The 10,393-nt window shown below is 44.1% G+C and overlaps 1 protein-coding gene across 6 annotated transcripts in view; it reads left to right on the top strand.

The window, feature by feature from the left end:
* Positions 1-1,493: 1,493 nt before the first annotated feature.
* Positions 1,494-10,393, top strand: part of INPP4A (inositol polyphosphate-4-phosphatase type I A) — a 152,891-nt gene continuing 143,991 nt past the window's right edge. For 4 of the 6 annotated variants that reach the window (XM_077296510.1, XM_077296506.1, XM_077296508.1 and 1 more), the window contains exon 1: positions 1,515-1,654. The gene's annotated coding sequence lies outside the window, so the exon portion shown is untranslated. Of the gene's footprint in view, positions 1,655-10,393 lie in introns of all 6 variants that reach the window. The other 2 variants (XM_077296509.1, XM_077296511.1) reach the window with 2 other exon arrangements.

Raw genomic sequence — 10,393 nt, 5'->3', positions numbered from 1 at the left:
AACTGAAAACGTTACAGGTCTCGGAAAGTGTCGACAAAAGCAAAAAATGTTTTCTCTTACAAATTTCCAAATTGTTTTGACCACTTAAACAAAAACGATTCTTATTTGGTATCTGTGTACTCGAACTGACCTGGAGAATCATATTGCCAGGTCAGTTTTACCATATTTTGAACATGGAAATGAAAAAAAACAACTATAGTTAAATTCCTTTTTTTATCATTTCCACACACTTGGAATTTTGTTATCCGGTTTTTCAGTACACTATGCGGGAAAGTGAATGGTGTCATTCAAAAGTACAACTCGTCCCGCAAAAGAAAAGCATTGATACGGCTATATTAACAGAAAATTTTAAAAGTTATAGCTCTTGGAAGAAGGGGAGGAAAATGGAAAATGGCCACGGCGTAAAGGAGTTAAAGGGAAGCTATCATCAGAAAATGACCTATTGCTTTTTGTGTATTTTCTTTTAAAACTATTTGGCTCCCCAACCCCCGACCATCTGCTTGTCAGGGAGCCATATGCTCTTGCTTGATTGACAGTTCAACCCCAAACATCGTTGAACCACTGTGCGGTCCTGAGGTTGCTATATGTGGGGCTGGCTGGAATCAGATGCTAACATCATGCTCAAACAAGCTATAGGAAAGTGACCGCAGCATTGGCCGGTTACCCAGGCAACAAGCAGCAAACAATACAGAACACGCTTGTTTGTTTTTTAATAAAAAGTTGCTTGTTTTTACTAGCCCCCTTAGAATTATACCCCTCCCTTATGGGAATAACCTTTTAATGGTGTGGATCAGAGTTCTGGGCACACATGTAGTAGCATAAGGTTCAAGGCTGAACGGCGACAGCTGATTGGTGCCTTCATCTTCCGTGGAAAGCAGACACATATGCAGGAGGCGCTGCTTTTGGGTGATAGGCAGATATTTGATTGGCTCTCTGACAAGTTCCCTTCCTCCCTAAATTGCGGCTGCTTATTAATTTAGATCAGTTGTGCAGCTTCTATTGGACGAACGACATTTGCCGAAGGCAGGTGCGGACTGGCCCACGAGAAAGTAGGTGAATCTTCTGGTGGGCCGTACCCAGTTTATTATTTTGCAGAAGCAGAGGTCAATTTGTTAATGGGTACCGATCAATGGCCCCCGGAGTTACCACCCCAGTCTGGCACTGGCCATAGGAGGTCATTAAGGCTATCGTCAGGCTTTATTTTGCCTCCTTTAATGAACATCCTGCTGTAATATATGGTGCGGTGGTATTTGGACTGCAGCTCTGAGTATTGCTGAGGAGAAAGGTAAAAGCAGACATATCAGGAGAAGTGACAGGTAACAGCACACTACTCATTAGACCCCTCATGTAGCCCACCAGGCCGGAGGAGCCACACTCCTGCAGTCGGTCAGCTGTGAAGCCCCTATAGGCTGAGGAGGGCAGAATGTCACCGGCTGACAGGAGGAGCGGCCCCTCGGCTCTGACCTCAATACACGGCCAGTCCCCAGACAGCGGCTCTGCTACGGGGCGGGGCCAGTGACGTCAGGGGGCGGGGCTGGAATCTGTGCTGTGGCTGTAATGCTGCTGCTGAGAAGAACGCATCATCAACCTGCAAGGAGTGGCTGCTGCCCGACACCCGGCGGTCTCCCCTGCAGCGGCGGGCACCGGCATGGAGGTACGTACCGCGCCGGGCACAGGCGTCTGCGGGGGACTGGCAGCCTGGCACTGTGTGTACATGGGAGCTGTCACATACGTCAGTGCCGCCTGGGATGGGGACTCGGTGCCCGGGGGCCTGCAGAGCACTGGCCCGGAGACAAAGTCCAGGCTCCGACCCTGCTCGTCTCCGGCAGCCTCGTTCTAAATGTGATGGGCCGGTCACAGAATAAGGCTTCTCATTCTACTGATCCTGTGCCTTTAAATGTGGTGCTGCCCGGTCAGAAATCTGGTGTACTGCCCTATAGCTGTATGTAAGGACGTGATGCCCTGTGTGTGATGGATGTAAAGAGTGGGTCACCCATATATACTGATACATCGTGTATGTGTGATGGATGTAAGGAGTGGGTCACCTGTGTATACTGATACATCGTGTATGTGTGATGGATGTAAGGAGTGGGTCACCTGTGTATACTGATACATCGTGTATGTGTGATGGATGTAAGGAGTGGGTCACCTGTGTATACTGATAGATCGTGTATGTGTGATGGAGGTAAGGAGTGGGTCACCTGTGTATACTGATACATCGTGTATGTGTGATGGAGGTAAGGAGTGGGTCACCTGTGTATACTGATACATCGTGTATGTGTGATGGATGTAAGGAGTGGGTCACCTGTGTATACTGATACATCGTGTATGTGTGATGGATGGAAGGAGTGGGTCACCTGTATACACTGATAGATCGTGTATGTGTGATGGATGTGAGGAGTGGGTCACCTGTGTATACTGATAGATCGTGTATGTGTGATGGAGGTAAGGAGTGGGTCACCTGTATACACTGATAGATCGTGTATGTGTGATGGATGTAAGGAGTGGGTCACCTGTGTATACTGATACATCGTGTATGTGTGATGGATGTAAGGAGTGGGTCACCTGTGTATACTGATAGATCGTGTATGTGTGATGGAGGTAAGGAGTGGGTCACCTGTATACACTGATAGATCGTGTATGTGTGATGGATGTAAGGAGTGGGTCACCTGTATACACTGATAGATCGTGTATGTGTGATGGATGTAAGGAGTGGGTCACCTGTGTATACTGATACATCGTGTATGTGTGATGGAGGTAAGGAGTGGGTCACCTGTGTATACTGATACATCGTGTATGTGTGATGGAGGTAAGGAGTGGGTCACCTGTGTATACTGATACATCGTGTATGTGTGATGGAGGTAAGGAGTGGGTCACCTGTGTATACTGATACATCGTGTATGTGTGATGGATGTAAGGAGTGGGTCACCCATATATACTGATACATCGTGTATGTGTGATGGATGTAAGGAGTGGGTCACCCATATATACTGATACATCGTGTATGTGTGATGGATGTAAGGAGTGGGTCACCCATATATACTGATACATCGTGTATGTGTGATGGATGTAAGGAGTGGGTCACCTGTGTATACTGATATATCGTGTATGTGTGATGGAGGTAAGGAGTGGGTCACCTGTGTATACTGATACATCGTGTATGTGTGATGGAGGTAAGGAGTGGGTCACCTGTGTATACTGATACATCGTGTATGTGTGATGGAGGTAAGGAGTGGGTCACCTGTGTATACTGATACATCGTGTATGTGTGATGGATGTAAGGAGTGGGTCACCTGTGTATACTGATACATCGTGTATGTGTGATGGAGGTAAGGAGTGGGTCACCTGTGTATACTGATAGATCGTGTATGTGTGATGGATGTAAGGAGTGGGTCACCTGTGTATACTGATACATCGTGTATGTGTGATGGAGGTAAGGAGTGGGTCACCTGTGTATACTGATAGATCGTGTATGTGTGATGGATGTAAGGAGTGGGTCACCTGTGTATACTGATATATCGTGTATGTGTGATGGAGGTAAGGAGTGGGTCACCTGTGTATACTGATACATCGTGTATGTGTGATGGAGGTAAGGAGTGGGTCACCTGTGTATACTGATACATCGTGTATGTGTGATGGAGGTAAGGAGTGGGTCACCTGTGTATACTGATACATCGTGTATGTGTGATGGATGGAGGGAGTGGGTCACCTGTGTATACTGATACATCGTGTATGTGTGATGGATGGAGGGAGTGGGTCACCTGTGTATACTGATAGATCGTGTATGTGTGATGGAGGTAAGGAGTGGGTCACCTGTGTATACTGATACATCGTGTATATGAGACTGCCCGATGTATGTGTGATGGAGGTAAGGAGTGGGTCACCTGTGTATACTGATATATCGTGTATGTGTGATGGAGGTAAGGAGTGGGTCACCTGTGTATACTGATATATCGTGTATGTGTGATGGAGGTAAGGAGTGGGTCACCTGTGTATACTGATATATCGTGTATGTGTGAAGGATGTAAAGAGTGGGTCACCTGTGTATACTGATACATCGTGTATGTGTGATGGAGGTAAGGAGTGGGTCACCTGTGTATACTGATACATCGTGTATGTGTGATGGAGGTAAGGAGTGGGTCACCTGTGTATACTGATACATCGTGTATGTGTGATGGAGGTAAGGAGTGGGTCACCTGTGTATACTGATACATCGTGTATGTGTGATGGATGTAAGGAGTGGGTCACCTGTGTATACTGATACATCGTGTATGTGTGATGGAGGTAAGGAGTGGGTCACCTGTGTATACTGATAGATCGTGTATGTGTGATGGATGTAAGGAGTGGGTCACCTGTGTATACTGATACATCGTGTATGTGTGATGGAGGTAAGGAGTGGGTCACCTGTGTATACTGATAGATCGTGTATGTGTGATGGATGTAAGGAGTGGGTCACCTGTGTATACTGATATATCGTGTATGTGTGATGGAGGTAAGGAGTGGGTCACCTGTGTATACTGATACATCGTGTATGTGTGATGGAGGTAAGGAGTGGGTCACCTGTGTATACTGATACATCGTGTATGTGTGAAGGATGTAAAGAGTGGGTCACCTGTGTATACTGATAGATCGTGTATGTGTGATGGATGTGAGGAGTGGGTCACCTGTGTATACTGATAGATCGTGTATGTGTGATGGATGTGAGGAGTGGGTCACCTGTGTATACTGATAGATCGTGTATGTGTGATGGATGTGAGGAGTGGGTCACCTGTGTATACTGATATATCGTGTATGTGTGATGGAGGTAAGGAGTGGGTCACCTGTGTATACTGATACATCGTGTATGTGTGATGGAGGTAAGGAGTGGGTCACCTGTGTATACTGATACATCGTGTATGTGTGAAGGATGTAAAGAGTGGGTCACCTGTGTATACTGATAGATCGTGTATGTGTGATGGATGTGAGGAGTGGGTCACCTGTGTATACTGATAGATCGTGTATGTGTGATGGATGTGAGGAGTGGGTCACCTGTGTGTACTGATAGATCGTGTATGTGTGATGGATGTAAGGAGTGGGTCACCTGTGTATACTGATACATCGTGTATATGAGACTGCCCGATGTATGTGATGGATGTAAGGAGTGGGTCACCTGTGTATACTGATACATTGTGTATGTGTGATGGATGTAAGGAGTGGGTCATCTGTGTATACTGATACATCGTGTATGTGTGATGGAGGTAAGGAGTGGGTCACCTGTGTATACTGATACATCGTGTATGTGTGATGGATGTAAGGAGTGGGCCACCTGTGTATACTGATAGATCGTGTATGTGTGATGGATGTAAGGAGTGGGTCACCTGTGTATACTGATACATCGTGTATATGAGACTGCCCGATGTATGTGTGATGGATGTAAGGAGTGGGTCACCTGTGTATACTGATACATCGTGTATGTGTGATGGATGTAAGGAGTGGGTCACCTGTGTATACTGATACATCGTGTATGTGTGATGGATGTAAGGAGTGGGTCACCTGTGTATACTGATACATCGTGTATGTGTGATGGATGTAAGGAGTGGGTCACCTGTGTATACTGATACATCGTGTATGTGTGATGGATGTAAGGAGTGGGTCACCTGTGTATACTGATACATCGTGTATGTGTGATGGATGTAAGGAGTGGGTCACCTGTATACACTGATAGATCGTGTATATGAGACTGCCCAATGTATGTGTGATGATGTAAGGAGTGGGTCACCTGTGTATACTGATACATCGTGTATGTGTGATGGATGTAAGGAGTGGGTCACCTGTGTATACTGATACATCGTGTATGTGTGATGGATGTAAGGAGTGGGTCACCTGTGTATACTGATACATCGTGTATGTGTGATGGATGTAAGGAGTGGGTCACCTGTGTATACTGATACATCGTGTATGTGTGATGGATGTGAGGAGTGGGTCACCTGTGTATACTGATACATCGTGTATGTGTGATGGATGTAAGGAGTGGGTCACCTGTATACACTGATAGATCGTGTATATGAGACTGCCCAATGTATGTGTGATGATGTAAGGAGTGGGTCACCTGTGTATACTGATACATCGTGTATGTGTGATGGAGGTAAGGAGTGGGTCACCTGTGTATACTGATACATCGTGTATGTGTGATGGATGTAAGGAGTGGGTCACCTGTGTATACTGATACATCGTGTATGTGTGATGGATGTAAGGAGTGGGTCACCTGTGTATACTGATAGATCGTGTATCACAGCTTATTGTAATTGAGATGCTGCACTACCAGCGTGAGACATATAGATCAGGAGAGCAGACTGTCCATCATTACATATCTCACACTGGTAAAAGCTCCTTTCATTTACAGTAAGCTCTGGAGGCAGAGTCTCAGGGAGATAAGTGTCCGGCCCATAGGAACAGCTCATTTTATATACAAAGGAAAACATGGGTTTCTCTGGATTAAGACATCAGATCACAGATCCCAAGGTATAATTTTATTCCTCTTCCTATGACCTACATATCCATATAGACGGCTTGGGAGTGTTGAGCCTGCTGACAGATTCCCTTTAAGACCAGTGATGGTTGGGGGCCCTGTTGGAGATTTTGCATTGGGGCCCATGTGCTTCATGTTTCGCCTCTGTATGTAAGGTTTCATTCTGATGCCACTTATTAGTGGTTGGGTGAAGCCATTTATTGTCAAACTAGTGTGTTTTCTCTTTTTAAATCATAATGACCGCCCAAAACATCCAAATGACCCTGATCAAAAGTTCACATACCCCATTTCTTAATACCTTGTATTGCCCCCTCTAACATCAATGACAGCTTGAAGTCTTTTGTGGTAGTTGTGGATGAGGTTCTTTATTTTCTCAGATGGTAAAGCTGTCCACTCTTCTTGGCAAAAAGCCTCCAGTTCCTGTAAATTCCTGGGCTGTCTAGCATGAACTGTGCGCTTGAGATCTCCCCAGAGTGGCTCACTGATATTGAGGTCAGGAGACTGAGATGGCCACTCCAGAACCTTCACTATGTTCTGCTGTAGCCAATGACAGGTCGACTTGGCCTTGTGTTTTGGATTGTTGTCATGTTGGAACGTCCAAGTACATCATATAAGCAGCTTCCTGGCTGATTATTTCAAATTTGCCTCCAGTATTTACTGATAACATGCTGCATTCAACTTTCACCAAGTTTCCTGTGCCTTTGTAGCTCACATCACCCAAAACCTCAGTTATCCACCTCCGTGCTTTACAGTAGGAATGGTTTTCCTTTCCTCATAAGCCTTGTTGACATCTCACCAAATGTAACTTTTATGTTTGTGGCCAAAAAGTTCAGTTTTGAACTCATCACTCCAAATTACCTTGTTCTAGAAGTTTTGAGGCTCGTCTCTGTGCTGTTTTGTGTATTGTAGGTGAGATACTTTGTGGCATTGCGCACTAATGGCTTTATTCTGGCGACTCGACCATGCAGCCCATTTTTCTTCAAGTGCCTCCTTATTGTGCATCTTGAAACAGCCATACTGCTAGTTTTCAAAGAGTCCTGTATTTCAGCTGATGTTATTTGTGGGTTTTCCTTTCCATCCCGAACAATTTTCCTGGCAGTTGTGGACAACATTTTTGTTGGTCTACCTGACCGTGGTTTTGTTTTCACAGAGCCCCTTATTTTCCATTTGTTAATCACAGTTTGAATGCTGCTGACTGGCATTATCAATTCCTTGGATATCTTTTTGTATCCCTTTTTTATACAGTTCAGCTACCTTTTGCCGTAGATCCATTGACAATTCTTTTGCTTTCTCCATGACTCACAATCCAGAAACGTCAGTGGCTGGATGAAAGATACAAGAGTCTGTCTGGATCCCAGAAACTCACTCAGCTTTTAAGCACACACACTGACTACAAGCAAACAGGTCACAGGTGAGGATGCTACCTTTAGTAGCCATTCAAATCCATTTGTGTCAACTTCTGTGCATGTTATCAGGCCAAAATCACCAGGGTATGTGAACTTTTGATCAGGGTCATTTGGATGTTTTGGGTTGTCGTTATTATTTACAAAGAGAAAACACAGTAGTTTGACTATAAATGGCTTCACCCAACCACTAACCATGAGTGGAGAAAAAGTTTTGGTGTTATCATTCATATTCTCTGAAAAAAGGCCAAGAAAGCAAAAATTCTGCAGGGGTATGTAAACTTTTGAGCACAACTGTATCATGAGCGGACTTTAGAAATACTTTTTCTAAAGATCTGTATATGTGTGTAGTATAATACAGGGACTGTTAGGCAGGGTGCTTAGCTATGTAGACACAACTGCTGGTGGTTCTGGGGGCACTGGGGACCTGACAGGTTCCCTTTAAGCTTTTATTGCTGGTCAGGATGCTGCATATTGTATGAATTACCTAGTGGGATTATGTGACTGATGTCTTGTGGTTTTCATATACAATAGATTAAAACTACCTGACAAAAAGTAGCATTACCGTACAGTCATGGCCAAAAGTTTTGAGACTGACACAAAATTTGTGTTTTACCGTGTGTGGCTTCATTGATATTAGCTCTTTTAGTCAGGTGTGTCTATGGTTACTGAAGTACAATTCTAAACATTCCATACGTTTTTACATTTTTATTCACAAATATACCAGGTATATGCCAAGACTCTATTTACAGTGCTGACCCTTATTTTTCAAGACTTCTGCAAATCACCCTGGTATTCTGGATATCCTCTTCTGGGCCAGATCCTGACTGATGGCAGCCCAGAATACATACTTGGAGTTTTTCACAATTTCTGTGTTTTTGTTTGTACACCCACTTTTGAGAATTGACCACAGGTTCTCAGTGGGATTGAGATCTGGCCAGTCTCCTTACCATGGACCCAAAATGTTAATGTTTTATTCACCGAGCCCCTTAATTATCACTTTTGTCTTGTGACATGGTGCTCCATCATGCTTGTAAAACCATTGCTCATCATCAGATCGCTCCTGGATTGTTCCTTTTGGAGGAGATTTAGATACCATTCTTAATTAATGTTCTTCGGCCAAACTGTGAGTGAGCCCACTCCCTCAGATGAAAAGCAACCCCACACTTTGGTGGTCTCAGGATGTTTTACTATTAATAGGACTCACAATAGCTCTTAGCTTTCCTTCTCTGGACAATCATCCTGTCCCAAACCATCTGAAGTGGGCTACAAATATTGAGTCTTTACATAAACTTGATGTATTTGTCAATAAAAGAAACCTCTGACTAATAGATCTAAAAACATCTAAGCAGCAAAGTTTGTAAAAAAAAAAAAAAATTAAATAAATAAAAAATTGAAATTTGTGTCAGCCTCCAAACTTTTGGTCACGATTGTAAAAAGTAACTTTTTGTTTGGCAAATCCTCATCTAAAATGGCATTCATAATTCTGCATGCTACTGAGCTGAAATCTCTCCCGAATCCCTGCTTGTTCAGTGCTTGAATGTAATTTGCGCTGGAGCATTTGCTGGGGATACGTCGCATGGACTTACTGAGGGCAATGCAATGTAGGGTTTAATTTAGACTGGTATTGTTTACCTAGAGTTTAAAAACTAGTATTTTAGGCTTGGGCATAAATGTATCAGTAGTTTGCATGGGGATGTGCTATTTGAAAACACAAACGAGTTATGATATGCTTGTTGGTTTTTGTTTTTTTTTACCCCCTTTGTTGCTTGCTGTAGCGTTGTGAGTAGGTTTACGACTATACTACTGTAAAATTCACCTTTCCAGTATCTTAAAAAATGGTTCATGTAATATATAAGTAATTCCAATTTTCCTGTAGCTACGTGATAAACAGGGGTCTTAGATGGATACAGGATAATTAAGATATGATTATAATTTCTAAACTTTCCTAATGTGCCATGAAAGTAAATATTCACACCATAAATAAAATATGCAATATTGTAACTATGAAGTAAGTACATAAGTAACCGCAACGTCTATCTTCAGGATTGTACTGCAGCCTGGAAGCCCTAAGCTGGGAGGCAGAGTAGTGTGTAAGGCTACTTTCACACTTCCGTCGGTACGGGGCCATTGCAAACTGTGGGCCCGATGGACGTTGTGCTAAATTTAGCACAACGTGGGCAGCGGATGCAGTTTTACAACGCATCCGCTGCCCATTGTTATGAGCGGGGAGGAGGGGGCGGAGTTCCGGCCGCGCATGCGCGGTCGGAAATGGCGGACCCATCGCACAAAAAAAGTTACATTGAACTTTTTTTGTTACGACGGACCGCAAAAACACGACGCATCCGTCCCACGACGGATGTGAAGTGTGTCCATCCGTCGTTAGTTAAAGTCAATGGCAAAAAAACGGATCCTGCACGCACATATGCTGGATCCGTTTTTTTTGCCATAACGACGGATTGCGACGGAGGGAAGAAGACGG

Source organism: Ranitomeya variabilis, chromosome 3 (genome assembly GCF_051348905.1).
Source record: "Ranitomeya variabilis isolate aRanVar5 chromosome 3, aRanVar5.hap1, whole genome shotgun sequence".
Classification (NCBI taxonomy): Eukaryota; Metazoa; Chordata; class Amphibia; order Anura; family Dendrobatidae; genus Ranitomeya; species Ranitomeya variabilis.
Note: the sequence above shows the minus strand (reverse complement) of the source record. Positions and strands in the feature narration are given on the sequence as shown.